The following is a 22,787-nucleotide window of genomic DNA, read 5'->3' on the forward strand; positions in this document are numbered from 1 at the left end:
TTGTTCAAGTTGCCCTTCCTTTAGACGGCACTAGCAGACATGTAGAAGGCCAGGTTCTCTGGTTTTTAAGGTACATTACCCGTAGTACTCAGGCTAGTGTAACTCTTTTGAAGTGAACTGGATTTAGAGACACAGCTCTGCAGTGGAGAACGCCGCCAGAAAATACGTAACATCAGCTACAGGTTGCCACACCTTCATCCTGGAAAGAAGAAATAAAAGGCCTTCCAAGATGATTTCAGAGCAATTCTGACAAACCTTGTCAAAGCTGCAGACTGACCCTGCTCCTCTCAACTTGGTTGCATTTCTGGTTCCGAGAGGTGGTCCCTCATAACATTTCATGGCTACTCTCCACACCTTGGAGGGATGAGAAAGGAAAATAACTATCCTGAGCAATCTCTTCAAAGGATTTCATTAGATGTTCACAAGTAGATGGCTTGAATTGCTAATAGAGCCTGGAAGATTCCCTTTTCCTGTTTTATTCTCTTTTTTTCCTAGCTTGACCCCAAATCAGTCTTCTCTTTGGTTCAAAAAGCCTCATTGTCCCAGGGAAATGTAAATGACACCTTTGTGTGAGAGTTAGTAATTTTGGCTCATGGCCCTCATGTCATTTCGTTGCTTTGTACATCAAAAGAACGTCCCCTGACACAGACATTGGTTTACCTTAGCTGGAGTGACTCATCATTTTCCCACAATTAAGTTTTTGAGCTTTAATGCAAAGCAGACTTATCTGCTTTGACAGGACAGTACAGAATAAACAGAAAAGACTAAATTTGTATTGGCAGCTACCACTGCGCTGCAGTTATGAGTAATACAGCCTAACTAGAAAGGACACCAAGAAATCAAAATAGATTCTAGTTGCTGGAGAACCAGAAAAGAAGAAATAGCTGTTGATCCCCAGTAACTGACTGTTTAGTATTGGATCAAGACACTGGATGGGAACAGCAGCAATAAATGTTCCTGGTCTTTCTCCTCTGTCTATAGTCTTTTTATTTCTTTTTTTTTATTATTATTTTTTCTTTTACTTTCCTTTTTATGTCTTAAAAAAGGATATGCCCCTGTGTGTACTTTCTATGTGTGCTACATATACAAGAGGGAAAAAAAAAATCCTTACGATTTGGACCACCATTCAAACATGCCAATTCCCTCAAGCCTGTGCCCTGCCTCACTCAGACCAGCCCTGCCCACAGAGTCCAACCTGCCCAGCTCCCCAGCTCCCACCAACACAGCGGGATGCTCGGACGCTGCTGCTGTGTGACCCACATGCAGCTACACCGGCAGAGAAGCTACACACTCCAGTGAGTTCAGGAGGCCTCCTGGAAACCATCTATCCCTACACTGGTTTAAATGCAAATTTAATTTATTCTGGCTACATCCAGAAGATAATTACATGGTGTCAAAGGTGCTTTTTGGCCATGGGCTAGGGGACATCTATCGCACCTGGAATTGCTAGCAGAGGTGTGGTAAGAGAAGGGAAGTGAATTTGTATCCAAAAAATTGGTTGAATCTTACCTTGGAGATACTTGGTTGTGGAAGGGAAATGATTCATGAACTCAGCATCCTCAAAAAAACGATCGCCAGTAACCTTTTTCTAACTGAGAAAAGACACGGACGAAGTTCAGATGGGTTTAATTCCACCAAGCTGGTGGGCCCAGTGTTTCTGACTGGCTGGATGGCAGTCGACCAGTCAATCAGAAACACTGGGCATGAGGACATGGATGGAATTTTGGATTATGCTCATCGCATTGCTCCAAATTGACGTGCAATTACTACATCTGCACACACAGATCAATAAACAGTACGTACAAATGAACAGAACTCATTGGCACATGCTTAAGCAAATTAGGACATGATTAAATAGAGTTAAAAATTTGGATTCAAAACCTTTGTACACTTCTGTTGTGATATTTTATAATTGCTAATTGCAACAATATCTGTGCAGGGTATGTAATTCAACATGACAAGTGTTTTTAGCAGCAGGTAAATAAGATCAGTTATTGAAAGAGCAACACTATTGCCAACATTGAGAAAATTAGATAAAAATGCAAGGTCCGAAGAGCCTCATTCATATCAGATATAACACAAGCTGGAGTGAACACAGAAAATTGTTAACTTTACATGTCAATAAATAATTTAGATAGTTTATAAGAGAACAGAATGGCTTGGCATGGTTTTGAGTCTTCAGAGTCTGTAGTAATACCATACTGCTCCGCTCATATATTTATATTTTGGACTACTCACCTATTGTATTCTATGTTTAAATTGGAAAGCCTTGAACATTAATACACCAGACACAAACTTCTCACTTTAAAAGCTCACTACCCAGTGCATCAGGAAGCAGTACTGTGCTGTTGCAAAAAAGGTCCTGTGAAATATGATTTCATCGCTGGATTACGTCTAGGCTAACTTTTGGTCCTTAAGCAACACTTGGCATCCTTTCTTCAAAACTACTGCAAGCCCTCATCTTACGCTCTCCATCATATAAGAAAAGTGATGTCTGGAGAAAGCCCTAAGCAACTTCAGTTGGACTGTGGGAATGTGAGTTTTAACCTTTCTGTCTGCATGGGAAGCCTCGGGAAGTCGGTCTGATAGTTGTTGTGTGAACCAGAGAAGATATGCCAGTAATGTCCAGTGCCATCATTATGCAAAGAATAGTTCTCTAGGGAAAGACGAATGGATGTGGCTCTGTGCCAGCGTGTTTTCGGACTGCTGTAACGAGGTCTTCACTTTTAATTAATTTTTAAATACAAAGCATCAAGGACATGATATCCTTAATGAGAAGTACAGGACCATCTTGCAACATGAAATAATAGTTGCTGGATGTAATGCAAGAGCACCTCTGTGTGTATGTGTTTGATTGTAATATAGCATAAAAGAATATAGATGTGACCAGGTCAGCACACGTCCTGCAGGAACCATGGTTTGGGGTTTGCTTCACAGATCACCGTAAAGCGATCGGGAAGTTTTAGGCTTTCACAGGTCACACATATTCTGGATGCAAGCCTACAACCACAATGATGAGCAATGCGGACTCTCATGTTAGACTGCGAGTTCTGCCTTTCTTTGTGGCAACTTTCCCATTAAAAGCAAGGATATAACAAAGCATAGGCGAAAAGGATTAATGTAAGTGATCTCTCTCTCACCGAAGTTTTACATGATGCTGGGTACTTAAGACCTTGTATCCTTTAGCCCTCCAAGACAGTGACTGTGTCAGTTTGCTCCTCATAAATAAATCCCTGATAAACTGACCATCGCCTCAGAACAGAAGGAGTTTTTAACAGAGTATAGCCCTTTTGATCTGTTTGACCCCTGTCATGCTGAAACACCTGTATAATTTTGGCTGGAGCCTGGAAGGAGTGTTTCACAGCTCATAGCTCATGCGTTGCTTCCTAACCCCCTGCCCTGTTTACCAGAGGTACTTTTATCTGATTTTTTTTTTTTTTGTGTTGACTCCCTACTTATTTCCTAGCAATCAGTCAATACATGAAACTCCCATATACATATATATGTACCTATGCAGTAAATATAGTCATACAGTAAACATTCATGCCCAAATACAGTCACATGCAGCATTCATAAATTAATGCCAGAGTCCCATGTCCTTCATACTTTTGTTTTCACTTTAAGATTCTTTCTTAATAAGGAATAATGAACATCAACACCCAGTTATTCAGTAAACCAAAGCATATAAGCAATTAAATTAAATTAAATTAAATTAGCACAGCCAAGCAAACAAAGCAGTAATCATTCAAGTCCTCTATTTAGGCTGCAGCCATAACGATAGATTGAAGAATAACAATACATTCCAGTAAAGACAATTAGTATTAAATTTTTATTTTTTTTTTTTAAATCTTAACCACTAAGTAAATACTATTTTTTGTTACAAAGGATTCCTTTTAAATAGTCTTTCCCTCTCACTCCAAATGTGGCAAATCCCAGGCAGAATTGGTCTTTCATAAGCTTCATGTTACTGGAGTATATTCAGCATTATCTTCTCCATACAGTTTTAGCTCATGTCCTCCTGGGAGTCTCCACCACTTTCCTTGAATGTACTAAAACAAGGACTAGCCAGTCCAGAACAGTAAAGCATGAAGACATTAGAGAATAGTCTTGGGTCAAGAATTATTATTGCTAGAGGCCTCCAAAATCTAGTTATGGGTTTCAGCAAACCCTGTGGGCTCTTATGATAATGCTTTTCTACAGTATTATTGTTATATGGCATTAAATCAGTCAGATTCATGAGCAACAAGAGGTCAATGTCTGATTGAAATTCATAAGGTCAAAAAGGAAACTAAAAATCAATTTATAAGATATGAAGATTTAGGTTCAAACTATATCCATGAGCAATAAAATTTCACATCCATAAATGTAAGAAATCAGTTATTAAACTTGAGGGGGGGAAGAAGACTTATTAAGTTTTACACACACATAAGGCAGCTAACACATAATTTTACCAGACATTACTGAAATCCTATGTGTAATGTAAGAGATGATGGGCTAAAATGCTAAATGGTTTAGCACTAAATTATTAAGTGATGTATCCCTAAGGTATTAAAAAGATAAGAAATGCAGAGCAGGTGTCTTTCCCACCAACTCTTGATCACTAGTTTAAGTGCATATTGATAACAAATGCACTTTAGAGGCAAAATAGTATTAGTAATATTTTTGCTGTATGAAAGCCTCATGTCAGAATGACTAAAAGCTTCTACCTGACAAAGAAGTGTTCGTATATATATATATATGTATATAAAATCACGTTAAGTGTTAGCTCCCTGTAGAACAGAAACAAAACTCCAGTGTATTGGAGTTAGTTTGATACTTACACACAAGTAAATAATGTAGGTGGAATAGCAACTATACCACACTGAGAATGAGAATTATAGCAAGCCCTCTTACCTGTTCTGAAATGAAGATGCATTTTTATTAAAATTACAGATTAATGGAGGTTCACGTAAGCCAAAAAGTATAAAATTGTAGCACTGCAGACACCTATGGTTATTGTAAGTCTAGCCAGTGCATTTCATAAGAGCTCTTTTTTCCTTTGCTATTAATTTTCTAGTGGTCCCACCTTTGGATTGGCTCTTTTGCTTTAAAGCAGAAAGCAAGCCGAGTGGCGGCGATGCCCTCTGCAACGCTAACAGTCCCCCCTGTGCAAACATTTGGGGTGGGATATTTGTACGCTTGCCAAGACAGTGGTGCTCAACTTTGGTATTTTGATCTCTTTATGTCCTGCCTCAAAAGCAAACTAAAAAAGCCCAACACTGAACAGCCCCCTGCTTCAAAGCCTGCTTCATTTTCCTGTTTCAAGCAATTCGCTTCTCTTGCCTCCCTCCGGGTTGGGTCTTCGCCTGTTGTTTCCACATGGAGACCTGGAGCCCAGGCAGGTTCAAGGGCAGGCGTGCGACGGGGCAGCCGGGCGCGGGGGCTGCCCTGCGCTCCCAGGCACAGCCCCGGGACCCCTCGCCTGCCTCCTGGAGAGGCTCTGGCTCTGCCCCAGCTCTGCCATATCCCTCTGCCCTTGGAGGAGGAGGCAGCATGAACAAGGCTGCTTACGAGGGAGGTGCAGTGGGAGCTGCTGACCTCGGGAGTACTGTGTACCTTCAGTGCTCCTGAAATCCCATGGGAATTTTTTTCAGTTGTTCTGTTCTCCTGTGATGACTTCTGCCATCCTTGTTCAAAAGGATTGGAATGTACTTTATCCAAACACTTCAGCAAAGATGCCTGCCTGAACTCTGACACTGAGGACTCCTTGGCAATCGCTTCCTAGCCTTCACCTGAACATTTATTTTACTCCAGCGAGTGTTCAGATTTCTTCTTGTTCATGTTCACTCACCTCCATACCAGCAGTGGGTAGGACTGCCTCCTCTTATTCCTACTTTGAAGATGGTTCAACTTGGCTTAGCTCCTTCTTCCTTATCTTTCTTTTGCTACCTATTCTCCAGCTGCTCAAGTTTAGTCATCTGTCTGCTCAGGACCTTGGTCTTTTTTCCAGATATTAACTTTTGCATCTTCTCCATTCAGTGCAGAACTCCCTTCCTGCCATGGTGTTATCAAGGAACGCTTTTGGGCCTGGGTTGCTGAAGCCAAGGTATTCTCAGAGAACATCTTTCATTTAAGAACAGAAGTAGGATATTGCTTTGTAGCTCTCCATAAAAGCAAGGGTTTGGCAATGTGAACTGTGCACACTCTGAAGACTCAGAAGGCAAATAATCTTAGTTATAACGTCAATATTGTGTTCATAATAACGTTTGGGGTTAGGCCATGACATTTAGAGCTGGATATATAACAGCGCCATTTGAGCTGCAGCTTTCATACACCTCCAGCCTCTTCTCCTTCAAGCCTTTCTCTTCAAAACATGCTTCTTCAATGAGACTGAAGAATCTGATAATGTTAATCTGGTTAACTCAGTTAAGCTGGTATCTAATTTTTCCTTAATAACACTTTTATTCTCTGCTGTTCAGCAAACCACTGGTGGGAGCTGCACAGGCTGAGGGACTGTCACGTACAGCTGAGTGGCTGTGGGATAACGATGGTGCACGGGGCTCGTGCAGACCTTTGGGTGGCCCTCACTGGTGTCCCAGCCCATCTCTGATGGGGGGCACCACCTTTCCCTGGCCAGGGCACCATCTGTATTTGTGTCCTAAAGCATCTTTAAAAGCGACACACTGCTGTGAGCGCCAGTATGATGATTTAAATGAGCTAAATAACAATATTTTAATGTCAAAAGAGTGGAAGACCAACAGAGATGTAAGACATTACAAACTAAAGGGCACAGTAGTTTGGTGATTTTTAATGGTAAAAAAACATTATGTGAAAAATTTGTGCCTTATCTAAGTGAAAAGAAGCAGGTTATACTCTTTGGATTGAAGCAGGTTGAATTTCACAGCAAAATCTTTCTAAGATGGCCATTTCGTCAGAGAGTATGAAAGTTTCCAACAAAATTAAGTCTTTGCCTTCATTTCAGTGGATTTTGAAGTAGAACCAGATATAGGTCCCAAAAAAATTCAGAAAACCTCTTTCTGAGTTTGCCATTTCTTATGTTTCTTGAATGTTTATGTAGTGGTCCCATTCCAAGTATAATGTTAGCCAAAGCAAAACAGAATTTGAAGAGAAGCTTCAGAATAGGGGGAATTAAAAATAGAAATTAACAGGATTCCCCCCCCCCCCCCCCCCCCCCCCCCCCCCGTAATATTTTGTTTTTCATTAGCCTTTTCAAGTTGGAGACTAGCATTCAGATTTCCAAGCTTTGCTCTCTGGCTGGGAATGCTAATAATTACTTCTGAAAGATAAAAATGTGAAACCCTTGGATAATAACATGGCTGTAGGGATTTAATGAATTCCTGTGGGACTAGCCAAATTGCAAGAGCAGCCAGCATTACGTCACTTGATGGTGATACAAGATGTGTTTGGAATAATCATGTAAAATTAAGGCAAGTGATAATTTTAGTGGTTTCCCCTTTACTTTTCTGTACATGAGCAAATTGCCATTGCTTAGGATTTGTTAATGTAATAAGAAACCAAAAAAAAATCAGGTTTTACAATGAAAAAGAACATTCTTATGCTTGTTTACAATGATTCTTTAGCAAAATTACCTAACAATGTTATGACTGTTATATTAGCAATATTTTAGTATAGTAAAGATTAAATTATCTTACAAAAATTATAAATCATTATGTAAAATTATACATTCTGTGGCTAGCAGGATACCTAAAAACTACTGTAAAAATGAAATAAGGATCTATTAATGCAATAAACCTACTTAATAAAAGTTGCTTTCATATTCAAAACCAAAATATTAAAGCATGCTCCATATCTGAAAGTCAAAAGTGAAAGAATAAATTAACTAAGGTTAAGAACCTTGTAGCAGCTGACTAACAAAGCTCTAGGGCATTATAAAATTTCATGCTCTTGTAATAAAAAGGATAAAGAATTGGCTAGAAGACCACTAAAAGTTAAAATAAATGAACATAAAGTAGATGAAAAAGCTTGACACAACTGAGACCACAAATGTGTAAAGAGCAAAGACACAGTTTTAAGCCATTAGAGGACTGAATTAAATGCAAAATGAATCCTAGTAGTAAATTAATAGAAAATTACAAAGGTAAATGAGCTCTGTTTCACAGTTAGAGAAAACTTCTAATATCATTTTTATATCTTTTTTTTTCCTGGTACTTGAAAACATAGAAGTGTGATGAGTTAAATTCTGGCACATGCCCAAACCACAAATAATTCTTAATATTTCTGCCTATAGAAAAGTCACATTTTATAGGACAGACAAGAGCATGATCACACAAAACATTTTCCACTAAGATAAGGCGGGAACAATTTACCATTTAAATCTTTATGAAAAATTTGTTTTATATAGTGTATTAAAGAAAAGTTTTACCTCTAAGCTCAGTCCCACCTTCATTTATGTAAAAGTTCAAAAATCATTATGAAGCAAGATCAAAATTTTTAGACTTGTTTTGTTATTATTTCTTAATCAGTGGTTAAGATGGAGAAGGGAAGATGTTAAGAAAAGGTGGAGGAAGTGCAAGATGCTGAAGAGCATATCATAACCTAAAGCAAAGAAACAATGTTTTCCTCACAAAGTGCAAGGCAGCCAAACCCTGTAACGTTTGCAAGATCAAATATAGCCCAAGCATGGAAACAAACACACCTCTGGTATTGATACGTTCTGTGCTCACCAGCAAAAGAAGTGTTTGCCTCTTTGGCCACTTTTGTATTTGGAAAACTTGCCCGTGATGTGAAAACTGGCAGACATTTGCCTAGTGTCTGCGCTGCAGGTGGTTATGAATCCAGCCTGACTCCCAAGCTAAAAAAAAAAAACCAAAAAAACAAACGAAAGTACATTCTGACCTCAAAGCATCAATGATCAATGCTTTGAACCCCCAAATGCCCAAAGATGGTTTCATAGGTGAGGCTGGATCCCTTTGATCTGGTTACAGTGCCCAGAAATCTTCCCACTCTTTATTCCGGGGGGGTATCGCCTTTGGAAGGCAAGGTCCTATGCTGGGACAGGTTCTGGTGTGATCTTTGCAATCCAGTGTGCTAAGAGTGCAATTAAACACTGCAGGCGTAATCCATCTGTCTGCAAATGTCTATTAAAAGTCTTTCTGTGCAAACTGAGTCTCACTTTGTGTTTTGAAGAGTTCCACGTGACATAGGACCAGATTACCTCATCATACCAAGCGATACTCATGTTTATTGCCTTAATAATATGTTCTTCACCGTGGTCCTTGAAATAAACTGCAAGTGGTTTTCTAAAATTGTGAATGTGCTACTTTATTCTGACACCATGAGTGACTGGAAATAAAAGTTTTATGTCCAGTGTATGTCTGTCTCTATGGGTATAACTTAAGAGGGCTTTTAGGGCTCTCAGTAAAACTTCTGCTGGTTTCAGCTGTTTTAAGGAACCATCTTCCTCTAGTTCTTATTTTCTGGATTTTTGTTTTGGCCTTCAGTGCTCTTTGTGGGTATTTTACACCCACAGACTGCTCCACAGTAAAAATGTTGGTGTTCAAGTCTTGGCACAACTCCAAGGTTCACCTCATTGTCATCTCCATAATAAGCTTTTTTTTTTTTTTTTTTTTGAGAAAACCTCTAAAACCTCTAACGAGCAAAGTTGAAGCTGTCACAGTAAGGATGTGTGGTTTGCAGGAGGTAAGGGCAGGAGTAGATTAGGAGGTCTGGTCCTGTGGCACATTGCTCGGTGTGCTTTAGCTGAAGGTAGCCGTTATTTAATCACTGATTTACCTATAGGGTTGACAGCATGACAGTAAGACCCTCCTCAGTTTGCTTCATTACTTTTCTCCTTTATAGAGCTGTAAAATAGCTTTCTTGAGTGTATGAGGAAGCACGTCCTAGGGGGAAGGCTGGTTCAGCCGTGTCTGTGGATGGCTTGCTGGACACCACGAGGAATGGCAACAGGGTGGCATTGAGCTTTAAAACATAGCGATGCACTCCTGGGCGAGGATTCCCTCAGGGATCTACCAGTACAGGTCAAGAGTATGAATTCTTGTAGCCACCAGATTTAAAATGATGCAAACTGAGTGGGTTTTGTAACAGCTACACAAATATAGGAAAGGGCATCAAATTGCTCTGCCAATTTTAGCCAGATTCAGAACCGCAGCAACTTTTGGGTGGAAAACTTTGAAGCTTGCTAAGTTCAAAAGGAGTAAATTAAACTCTCTTGAAATTAAAAAGCTAGTGGAAAAAGCCGAAGTTCAACAATGTTAGTGATAATGGACCCCTACACAGGCTTTCAAATTTTTGCAAGAGTACCATCACATCTCTTCATTAACAAACTGTCCTGTTCCTTTTTCTAGACCAGAGCTAGCACATCAATCTGACCACTTCTAATGAGATATAGGATAATACTGCATGGACCAGACTTGCTTGTCAGCCACTGCCTGATGGGTTTAAAGTAAGACACGATCCTTCATTAATTAACCTTCACTTTCTATGTAGATTCACTCATTGAGATGCAGGTAATTAAACCAAGGTCATTTCAAGGACTGACAGAGGAAAAACAGCAATGCAGAGGTGGTGTGGTTGTTTTGATAGAGGGCTTTCACCATGATTGTTTCAGTGTAATAGTTACACATGCAAAGGTGGCCTTTCTGGAAAAAAAGAAAGCCACCCTCTTTTTTAATGTGTCACCCCAAGGCTAAGTAGGTTTCAGACCTATCTTTATAGACTTCACATGGCTTTCAGGATAGATTAGGAAAAGATATCAGTAAACTCAAGAAAATTCAAGCTAAAAAATTAATAATATATGGAACAAAGGCAGGCATGAACTTATTGGGAGGGCTTGGCAGTGACTGAAATATCCCTGCAGAAAAGACTCTCCATCTTGCATTTTTAAAGTAATATTCACCAATTTAAAAAGAACTACTTCCGATAGAAAACTTTACGTAGAAATTGCGAGTATAATTTGTCTTGGTATTCAGATTCATTTCACTGACTTTTAACCCTTACAAATGCAGTGATGTAAACCTGCGGAGAGCGCTGCAATGCAGGCAGCTCTTCGCTCATTCACAGCTATAAGACTCCAATTATGAAACCGCTGTAGCTTGGGGATATAACAGTATTTTTGCAGCTCCTCCAAATTAGCTGTTAGACCAGTCCAAGACACGTGAAGTTCTAAACTTTGATCACTGTTGAGAGCAAAGTGAATATATTGAACCTGCAAATAGCCTTTAGCTCTTTCCAAGTGGCTCCCTTATAATTTGAGTGCTAGATTAAAGTTGTATGTTACAGATTTTAATAACTGTCTTCCATTTGGTTTGCTGAGTACCACTTGCTGGGGATTATATGACCTACTCACCAGCATGTCCCATTATGAGCACTTAACCTTGAAAGTTGTAAAGACAGAACATTTAATCTGTTAAACACAGTCAGAATCAGAAGGTTATATAATTACAGGTAATTTGGCTTAGCGCTTCTAACACTTTCCAATTATTAAAATAAATTTTACTGAAAATTTTCTTCTCATGGCATGGAAAAGAAATGATAAATACTGAAAAAAATGTGTATTGCAGAGCACAAATATTTGTTGAAATATATACATAAATTCATTTCAATTAAGGCCTTCAGTAGTCATCAGTGTAGTAAACTTTTACAAGCACAGATATGCAAAGAACAAAATTTAATGTTAACAGTTATGCAGGAATACTAGGAGTAGGTAAGAATGAATTTGAAACTCTTTTCCCACAAATATTCCGATAGGTATACATTGTAGTAGAGTTAGTCACACAGACATTTATCCACACAGCTATCACGGCTTGTATTTTGATATTTGAAGTGCAGAACAAATATAAAAAAGCCACGAGCATGCAGAGATTCACTATCTCCGTATGGAAATTCTACAGCTAGGCAAACAGCAAAATCTTTTCATTATGAAATTAAAAATCAATAACATTAAAAGCTTATAAAAAGTAGGAAATCATTCACTACAGAAGAAAAGGTCAGATAACACATAACAGATAATAATCATGATACCTAAAGTTGTGCTAGAAAGCATTCCGGTTTTATGGTGATGAGGGAAATACACAATTCTACATAGATTACAGAAGATTTATTCATTCTAATTTTAAGATAACTGATGTTTAAATAAAGAAATTTTTTTCTGTGCCGTTTTATCATCCACAGGTGTATCTGTACCTTGAAAACCACTGCCTTGAGTAAGTAAAGGGTTCAGGTGTAATGTTATTGTAAATGACTCTAGAATCAGATTTAAGGGATAATCAATCCTCGTAACTTGGTGGTTTATAATCTACAAATACTAGAGAAAAGTTTTACGTAACACTTTTAAATTGGAGGTAGAGAGAGTGAGATCCCAAAATCTCAGTGTCTGCTAATCTCAGCCTAAATGTTCATTTTCCATAAGGAGCCAACGACTTGCACTGAAAATGATGCAAGCACCCTGTGGCTGGAGTAACGTGTACCGCTCTGGAACACACTTGACACACAACATCAGATGACGCCACAGGGATTTCCATTTCAGTCCTCCAAACCAAACCCTTACCTTGGAAATGGTTTTGTAAGAAAAACACATGCAGTTGCATTTCAGATGCACACACAGTCACTGGCATTCCAGCATGTGATGGGCACCAGCTCACTTACCTTTACTGGTATGCACACGAGTGGTACATGGTTGTGAAATAGTCATGTACTAATTACATCTGCATTTGGCATGCATGTTTCATGTGAATTACAAGGACTGTAAAAATGAGCAATTAGAACTGCATTTCATTTGGAAATCTGAATTTTCAGCACCACCACCATTTTTCCCAGGAAGGCAACACTGTCAAAATGTTTTGTTTATGCAAAGCCCTAAAAGAAAAAAAAAAAAAAAAAAAAAGCCAATCAAACTAAAAATATTAAGTCAGCTGAACCTGAATGGAGCTCCAATTACACCCATTTTTTTAAGCTTTTGTGAAAGTGTTTGAGCTTAATTAGGTTAAGCTATTTCAAAGCATGCCCAGTTGTAATTTGTTTATGATACAGAGTTGCTCTTTGATCATGAATGTTCATTTTTATAGAAACCCTGTTATCAGTCTCAGGATAAGAAATTAAATGAACAGTGTTTGCGGTAAGAAAATTTAGAAAGTTTAAGAAGCTCAGAAAATAGCTGACTTTTATTAATAAAAGACATGACTTAATTTAGCACGTGATGGCAGTAGGGTGAACAAGTTATTTTTAGGGTAAGAAAGGGAAACTAAGGTGTGTTGTTCACTTATGCATTCTACCTAAGATATGGTAGCCATTAGAGTATCTTTAATAACCTGATATCTAGTTTGAATTTGAACTTCACTGCTTCTTGGGTAAAGCACCTCTAATACCTGCTCATAATTGCTATCCTTTGAAATCTTTCCATTCATTCCATAGAAAAAGGAAACAAAGCACTCTCCATCCTTGAAGTTGCTGTTTGATTCTGCTATTTTAAAGAGATTTTACCAGGAATGTGAAAAAGGTACAATGTAGTGTAAGTGTCACTAAGAAAATACTCTGGCTCTTCATTTTTAAAGATCAAACCTTAGCTGTTGTTGGAATGGGGTAATAAGAACATACTCAGACCATCTGTATTTAAAAACATGAATTTAGGTTAGGGGCTGTAGGCTGGCTTTTTCAGGTTTTTTTTTTTGTTGCTGTTTTGGTTTAGTTTTTTTGTTTAAATCTTTTACATGGTGAGATGGGTGCATTAGCTGCACAGTTTTCTAGCTGAAGATCATCCAAAATACATGAATACATCTTGGCCTTTGGGAAGGGCTGTATTCACAGAGCATTTAAATGAGTTTTTTCAGATATTGCATAAAGATATTTTTGCACTCATAGGGGAATAATGTGGATCTGTCTAAGGTTCCCTGTACCAGCAAAGCTATCTCTCCCTGGAACATGCTACAGAATGGATAAGAGCTTCATATGCAAAAATTGAGAGTTTTAAGACCATAGTTTAAAACCATGTCCAGCTTTTCTTTTTTTTTTTTTTTTTTTTTTTTTTTAAATGCAGCTGATAATGTGAGTTGCCTATATGCATCCTTGCACATCCAAGGATGCCATGATTGGTCATCTTTGTGTGATCTCGTCTGATTTATGCACATATTAGTCACTGATGCAAATTAGACATGCAATATTTGTACACTTTTTAAAATGTAGGTCTTAATGACTCACTTTCCAAAACAAAACTAATGATGTTGAAGAGCAATATGCAAATATTTGCTCTTTGACAATGACATCTTCAAGAAGCAGCCAAGAATCTTGTATCATTAGTAAGGCCAATCAACTTATTCATAGTAAACAACTAAGTCAATGAGCTCAGTCTCTTCTCTTATTCACAATTAACTTTTAACTACTTTCACATCTTTCAAATGTATTCAATATCCAACATTTACTTTGAGTTATCGCCAGATTTATGAAGGTATTTTGTCAACAGGAGCTGGACACATACGCTGCTCATCAGGCACTTTTTCAAAACTTATTAAGTACCTCCTAAGTTTTGTTTCTATCTGGACCTAAGATTTGGTCTTTATGGTGGACAGAGACTCCTTTTCTTAGTGGCCTCTGCAGTTTGGGATACTGAGAGGGGTTACTTAGACTGAGTGGACCCAAATCAGCTGGTTTTATTTTTGCTCCAATTAGACTGCATTTAGTTACTATATCCATATTTAAAACCTACTTTCCATAAATGTTATGCAACATTCCCTTAAAAATTGCTGTTTCAGTTAACATTTCTGCCCATAAATCAGTCACTGGAATATTCAGAGAAAGCAAATATGAAAGGGGTGCGAACACAGCTGAAGGCTATTCAATGTTTTATTCAAGGGAGTTTTCATGGAAAATATTTTGAGGTATTTGCTTAGTTCTAATCATTACCATGGGATGCCCTGGAAATCCAATAGTAACAGAAGTGCCAAAACTTGAAAGCAATTAAGTATGTTTGAAGAAAGAAATTTTCATTTCATGTTCGCGTTGAAATTTTGGTGCAGGAAGGAGGCAGCCCAGCTGAGCCAAATTCCGCAATTCTCCCAGCCTTCAGCAGTTTGGAAGGCCGTGGATCTAACCTCAGCTCTGTGAGACCTTCTGTAACTACAGGGAGCTTTTGTTTTCTGCCAATATTTTTGCCAGGAACTTGGCTATTGCTGAACTCCAAGCGGAGGCAGGCTGTTTACATTTCCTGTGAAATACTGCAGGCAACAAACGTGTGTTGGGATAGAGGTCCAGGCGGCAAAGCACCACGTTTTAGTTTTGTCTGCATCCAGGAGAGCAGTGTAATGGAGCAACATCTGAGCTGCTGCTGAAGGAGCTCAAGTACCAAGAAAAAAATAGCCAATAAATTTGTCACGGACAAATTAGCCCAAGCAGTGTCTCCTCCAATAGAGGTCAGGCACCTTTAGGAGATACAGGTTTTGCAAGCTGCTGGTGACCTAAAAGGTACTGAACCTATGAAGCCCTTATTTTCCATTTTAATGGGAGTCGAGGAAGCCGATCAGATCACAGATGCACTCAATAATGTGATGAATGGCACCTTCAACAGACTACTAAAAACTTTCCATGGTGCTAAGGCTTCACCGCGCCTTCTTTTATTGTATATTAGCAGCCAGAGATGCTGCATGCACTGAAATGTGAGACGGATTTTCATGCTTGTAAGAGTTCAGCATCAAGCTATAGCTGAGCATTAGCACTTCTCTTACTTTACATTCAAAGAGTTCTTTGTCTGGGCTGCATATTCAGAGATAACAACAATGAGAATTCATGGAAATTCAGTGCCCTCATCCTCTCCTCTGATAAAGCACAAGATAATAAAGACATTGCATCTGAAACATATTTGGTTGAATTTTGGAAGACCAAAATATGAAGGCATTTCATAAATTAGGATGGATGGATGAACTCTTGTAGCATAAAAGAATGCCAAAGAACCATACAGGTTTTTTTTTTCCCCTTCAGGATTCAGCACTTAGCAGCTATTCAATTACTGTTTCAAGATAAAGCACGAATGCAACAGCTACTTTACACTATACTTCATATTTTACTTTCTCATGAATATAGAATTGTATTGCTGATCACACAAGCATCACACATCTAAGTCCTAATATCCACAGCCACAAAAAAAAACCCTGATGCCACAGAAAAGGATTCTTTTTTATCGCTTTTCAATTGTCTGAATACTCAGAGAACTGTAGAATCTCCCAGCTGCTGAGGCTTTCATTTAAAAAAAACAGGAGGCAATTATACGCTATACATTTTGGGAGCTCATTTATGGGGTACAAGAAGATCTTGGCAGATTTTGTTAAATATGATCAGCTAAATCATGCAAGCCTGACTGAAAACCACGGATCCATGTATTGTTAGAGCCAATCAACACAGTAGACAAGCAACATTTGTTAACTGTTCTGGTACCTTCCTTTAGCTTTGTAAGTCATGATTTATACTCATAACGTTCTTTGCAAATATGAACTCCAGTATTTGTTTCGTATTTTATTCATGTTCTAGCATGCTTTGTTTGTGGGGGATTGGTTGGCTGTAGCCGCAGGTATTGAATTAGAAAAAAGTCCCAACTGCTGGGAGTGCTCAGAGTCCCAGGATATAATCAGTGACGAAACCCTCAGTGTTTGTCAAGCGCCTATCACCCTTCATTGTAGCTCGTCTCCTAACACAGCCAAAATGTCCATGAGTATTAATAATGGTTGCTCAGTGGTGTCTGACAAAGCAGAAAACCATCCTACAAACCCAGCAAAACGATTACTGGCACCTTCGTTAGCAGCTGGATTGGAATGGTTTCTGGAGACTAAAAAGACCGGCTTACTCAGAGGTGGCTGCTCCAGGCGAGGAGGCTAAGGGACAGCATCAGTGGGGGAAGGGTTCTGCAAGGAGTGCTTGGACATTGCTGCCAGCACTGTGGCTGTTTTAAAGCTCAGTTACTTTAATAACCCTCCTGTTTCTGTGCGGCAGTGGTTTCAACAGAGTTTGAACACCTGGACTTGGACATGACGTGGAAAACACACCATTGTTTCCTTTAGGAATGGGACCTTCACCAGTCGATAAAGCACTGTAATGGGGGTCTTCATAAGGCATGCCATCCTGGCTCTATCCAGGTTATTATTTAAAAAAATAACAATTGGATAACAAAGGATAACTGTCTCGCATAAATAACAAACAGTAACATAGAACACAATACACAACCAGAAAATATGAAATCAATAGAAAAACTATGTGATATTTCTCAATATACATTGTTTGGTCCCAATTCTGCCATCAGTTGCAGGGTACAATGACTTTACACATTGTAATTGAGGACATAATTGAACCAATTTTCTATAATCTTCTATACATTTCCAAAACAAATCCTGAGCTACCCAGAAATGCATTCACATTAAATGTCTCTAGGCTCCACTTTTGTCATAGATCTTTTCATTCCACTGTTTAGTTTATAAAGGTGGTGTTAGGAAATATTAGAAATGTTAACATTTTAATGTAATGAGATATATGCAACTTTTTCTTTCTTGCACTATCAACTTTCTTGAAGTTATGAAAACCCGAAATTTTGTAATAAGCAAGCAAACCCCCACCCCCACCCCAAATAAATGAAAAGAAAATTAAAAGAGATCCAGATATTCAAAATACTTAGGTGCTGAACTTCCAAGCTCTGATACTTTTTGAGGTATGAGATTAGGAGCAAATCTCCTACACATTGGTCCAGGGAAGAAGGAAAGCACCTCTGTCTCTCTCATTGTAAATACTCATTTTAGATATTTAGATGCTGAAGTCAACAAGGTGCTTCAGCACATGCCTGAATCATGGCCCAGTCAACTCACTCAGTGACATAAAATAATGTTTGATAATTTGTACAATGCCTGAAAGATAGCTAGTGATTTGTTATCCGTAAATCCAATGAACTTTTGACATATCCTGTTGCCTGGGTGAGGCAAGACATCCATTCAGTTACTAATGGGGGAAAGTTGAGGCACAGTATGATTTGTTTTACTGATGTAAATGTCGCACACAGCTATATTTTGTGAATGGATGATAGATCTAATGAAAGCATTATCCTTTAGCCACAATGCTGAAGTATAATGAAAGGAAACATTTTGAGGTGTTTAGGTATTCAAAAAAGCAGGTAAGGACTAATAAAAATCCTTTCAAGCAACTGCTGGTACAGTTAGACACTAATATCTTAAAAATCTGGTTGGTCAACTAATTCTCTGTGAAGATGGCAGAAACTGATCCTTTCTTCCTCCAGCACTAAATAAAGTAGTATATTCTGAGAATGCTGAATCATGCAAGACACAAGTAAGCAAAACTCTGGAAATTTTTTTAAAATAATTTTTTTTTTTCTGTGGGGAAAATTAAAATTGTAGAATTCTAACTCAAAGTGGAAATCTGGCAACTTTAGTGAGGCATTAATTGGGAAAGTTAGGTCAGCCTGGGATTTTGGATAAGGGAGGAATGAGTAACGCCGCCTCTGAGTAGCTAATGCCCTTGTGACTGTGGGATGTTAATAGAGCAAACAGCCTTATATATCTTATTTAATCAAAGAATATATAACTTCATCAGAGTTGGCTTCAACTTTCAAGTAGAAATAAACCACTTCTATTACTGGAAATTATTAGATACTCATATTACAGCAAGACATACACGTTTTTTGCCTTTCTGGATTCACAGCTGAAGAAACAGAACAAAAGGAAGAAAAAATGTAAAAGAGAGAAGCAGCAGAAAACCCCAAAACCCTGTAAGATTTGTAGGCAAATCCACTTTTTACTTTTACTAAAAGGCAAGTGTAATCTCAATTTGGCAACTCTTTTCCCTAGGGCAGGCTGTAACCGAGAGGAAACGCTGGAGTCACAAGCTCTGAAGTCATCCAGGGGCTTGAAAAACACTGAGTGATGCAATACCTTGGCCGCTGCAGCACACGATGTTGGCTGGAGGGCTGGGCACCCACGGCGTATTCGTGAGATAACGTGATTCAGAGACTAACCAAGACCCCGTGTGGCACAGGCTCGTAAAAGGGAGCTGGACTGGGCACACGTCGACACTTCTGGCTGTAAGGCAACTCCAATTTTCTACCCAGTCGCTGGTATTCAGGAAAAATAACAGCAGCCTAGGCCAAGCCTGAATATAGCTCATACGCTACATACACTCGAATGTAGCCAATATACTAATACAAACCCAAACCGGTGCACATCTAAGCTGCCTGGAAGAAAATAGAAAGCACCTGTGTCTACCAAAAGGACACTAACATTAACTATCATCATGGCTGTACTGAGGATACATAACCGGAATCATCTCAAAGAGGAACATTACCTAATGAAGGGGTGGGAATTGCTCCCCTTTGATCTGGTTTCAAGCAAACCTTCTGATAAACGTGAGGGCTGTCTGCATGCCTGCTGTGCGGCCCTCAGCCCCTCCCCAGGGAGCTCTTTCTGATGTACCTTGCAAAGAGATGTTTACAAGACATCTGAACTGAAGGGCATCACATTCCACTTCCAAAGTATGTGAACCCATGGTCCCACAGCCAAGGAGACCATCACCATCAATATTTAGAGCCTCATCCCCTGCACCCAGCTATCTGACTAAGAGACTTATAAACAGCAAACATTTTCAGCGGTTCAAGAGAAGATACCTGGATGGTCTAAAGTCCGGCTTCTATCTTGACTCCAGAACTGGCATCGTTGAAATAATCTTGAGATGACCCCAGTTGCCAAAAATCAAACAGGATTTGCAAAATGCTTTAGGATCATTCTAGAGGAAAGGTGCTGCAGAAATATAAAGTATTATTATTATTACTATAGTAAGACAAGCTCCCCATGTCCCTTGGCGATAATGCAGCTCACTGGTAGGGATAAACTATGGAGCCAACGTGAACCAGATTATTGCCTCATAAAATGGGACACCTGCCCTATTATCCCTTAAATAATAAGTACATAAAACAAATTTGACTGTAATAATAAAACATAATGGTGAAATATTTATGGGTAATTTTTCAATGCAGCATGCAAGGATTAAGCCATGCAATTTCTGTTGGCTGTTACAAGAGTTGTGCTGTTAAATCCTCCCCATGAGGTCCAACGGAAACCAACCTGTAATGTGCCTGTAAGTCTGCAAAGTGTACGGCAAAATTAGATGGAGATTTAAAAATATCATGAACAATCACAGATTCCATCCTTGCACTCAACCTCCAATAGGCAGAAAAAATAAGATGTGCTTCAAGTAATCCAGCCAGGAACATGCTTATTAATAAGGAAAACATTCTGGTCAGGTCTGTACTTTCATAATGGTGCATGCAGATAATGCAGTTGTGCAGGTATTAACAAGTGCAAATGGTTAATTAAGCCAGCTTGTGAGCTTGCTTGCTGGGACTACATTCAATCACAGCAGTGACTAAAGAAACAATTGAAACGTACAAATGCAAACTGGTCTTAGATCTCAGTTTGCAAATAAACAGTACTGAGTCCTTAATATAAGCAATACCGAATCCTTAATATGACAAACTAACAAATAATATGAAGAAGATTTACTTGAAAGATATCATCAGCTTACATTTTTACAACTCAGAATTTCTCACTTACCTCTCACCTTTTCTAAATTCTTGTAACTGAAAAAGCCACAGGGAGAAAAAACCCCCCACATTTTCTGATTGTTCATTTGGCAGAACACTGCAGATAAACAGGTTTCGTAATTTCTTTCATACAGTTATTTCCATATTCATTTCCCTACTCTTCTGTGGGTTGACTTCTGATAAAGCAACAAAGAGAAAAAATATTTTTTAAATAAGGAAGTGTATTTCAAAGTAAGAAAATTTGTTAAAGGCATCTGAGGCAGCAGAACCTCTAACCTGTGAGTACTTTCAATATACTTTAGATTTTAAGTTGTCAGGGTCACATTCTCAGTTTTTGAAAAGCACTCACGTCTGGCTCCTGAGACAGAGCCTGATTTAGTCTTTTATAGGCACATAGTACATGCTCTAATTAACCCAACTTAATTTTTGAGAGCAGTCCCAATGTCTAAACCATGATGCAATATTTAGCAGATTATATTACTTACTATTTTATAAGACACCGCATAAAAATAAAGAGAATATCTGAATTGAATTGCACCTTTCTTTTGCACTGTCTTCCAAATAATTGGATTATTTTGATTTGCCTTTTTTTTAAAGCCAGATCGGGTTATTTAAAGTCTGGCTCATTGGCTAGTTTCATATCACTGGCACTTTTCCAAGCAAAAGGAAACACCTAATGTTTTCCATACATGTTCCTAGCCACTCATGCACTGTCGCCTTGGGTATATAGGCGAGCTGTACAGTCGCAAACACCCGCACACGGGACTCTTCCCGTAGCCCCGAGTCACCGTTTGCATACGTACACACTGGTGTGATTACCATCACCGCCATCCCGCTGCTGCACGCACTGCCTGCACCGGTTACATGCATTTTAGCATGTGCATTTTCAGACGCGTGGCCCTACCACCAAGTCAATTTTATGCTGGCAGAGCCCGTATAGATACACACACGGTGTGCGTGAAAATCTATTCATGTCTCTCTTTCCTCGTGCGCTACCTCGCTGCTTGAAGAGTTTCTGTGTTTTCTCTTTGTATCATTCTGGCTCCGAGTACTAAAAGCCACATCCTGTTATGTTTGGTTGCTAGGTGGAGAAATGTTATCATGGGCTTCAGCAATAATTTATCCATAGAGCTAGAGGAGCTGTCATGTACTTCTGACAGTGAGCTGCAGCACTTTATCAGCTCGCCTGTAAATCAACCGTGTGTGGGTGAAGATGCCAGCAATGTTTGATCTCTCTCAGACACTCTAATAATCTGCTTTTGTCTGATTGATTCCTTCACATCACCAAGCACATTGCAACCGAGAGTGGAGTGCCCTCTGTTTATCTCCGTTGGTCATCTGCTTGAGGGCAACAGGGCAGAAAATGCTGTTCTTGCCGAGATGTAAGAGTTTTTTGGAATTAGGGGCTTTACATCATATCCTGGAGCAGGTTTAGTCCAGTAAATCAATGATAGCAGAATTGAATGCACCATAAATACCTCAAACCGTATCTCTTACAAGAATGTAAGAGTAATTCATAGAAACAGGAAAGGTAACTTTGCTGGAAAGAATTACGACCCCTACAAGCTCAAGACATGCAGGTCTTTTACGGCCTGTGTTTACATTTACCCTCTTGAACTTTGGGAAGAAATGCACTGCACGCTGGCATTTGGTTCCAGGCGGTTCAGAGATAATATTGAGCAGAGCAGGACGCTGTCAGAATTGATCACTGCCTCTCAATCCAAACCCCAACTTTTTCTAAATTTCTGTCAAATTCTGTTTTGCACAGGAGATGCCAATACACCGTGTCATGCTCTGCACTGCATTAAAGCAGAGCACAACGCCTGGTGTTGTGCAATGCCTTTCTGCCAAAAATATACATAAAAGGATGCAATTTAATGAGCAGCTGAAGCCCCCGTAGAAGGAGGGAGAAGAGTAAGCCCATTCCAATGGATAAATAGATTTAACTTTTTTGTTGTTGTTGTTTTGTTTTGTTTGTTTTGCACATCATACCGTTCCCCTAGTTGAAAATCAAGAGCTTATTATCACTCGGAGCCTGGCAGCAGCTCATTGTGCGGTGACCTGGGATCAGCAGCAGGCTTGGATTCCTGACCTTTAGTGAAAGCTGAGGTCGGAGGATATTGTGGATGTGATTGACTAAATCCCATCAGGGGAAGCATTTGGTTGTAGCATCCCCTCTGTGGGTCACAGTGGGATGGCACAGGCAGCAGGATATTTGGGGAATGCACTAATT

At 39.1% G+C, this 22,787-nt stretch overlaps 1 long non-coding RNA gene across 1 annotated transcript; it reads right to left on the reverse strand.

Annotated features, from left to right (window-relative positions):
* Nucleotides 1-255: 255 nt before the first annotated feature.
* LOC114017459 (uncharacterized) lies at nt 256-21,534 on the reverse strand. Its single transcript, XR_003562530.2, has 5 exons — nt 21,358-21,534; nt 20,565-20,730; nt 19,619-19,751; nt 1,510-1,592; nt 256-354 (listed from the first exon to the last, which is right to left on the reverse strand). It is a non-coding gene; the product is annotated as an uncharacterized LOC114017459 (long non-coding RNA).
* Between the last annotated feature and the right edge of the window lie 1,253 nt (nt 21,535-22,787).

Source organism: Falco cherrug, chromosome 10, assembly GCF_023634085.1.
Source record: "Falco cherrug isolate bFalChe1 chromosome 10, bFalChe1.pri, whole genome shotgun sequence".
Lineage (NCBI taxonomy): Eukaryota > Metazoa > Chordata > Aves > Falconiformes > Falconidae > Falco > Falco cherrug.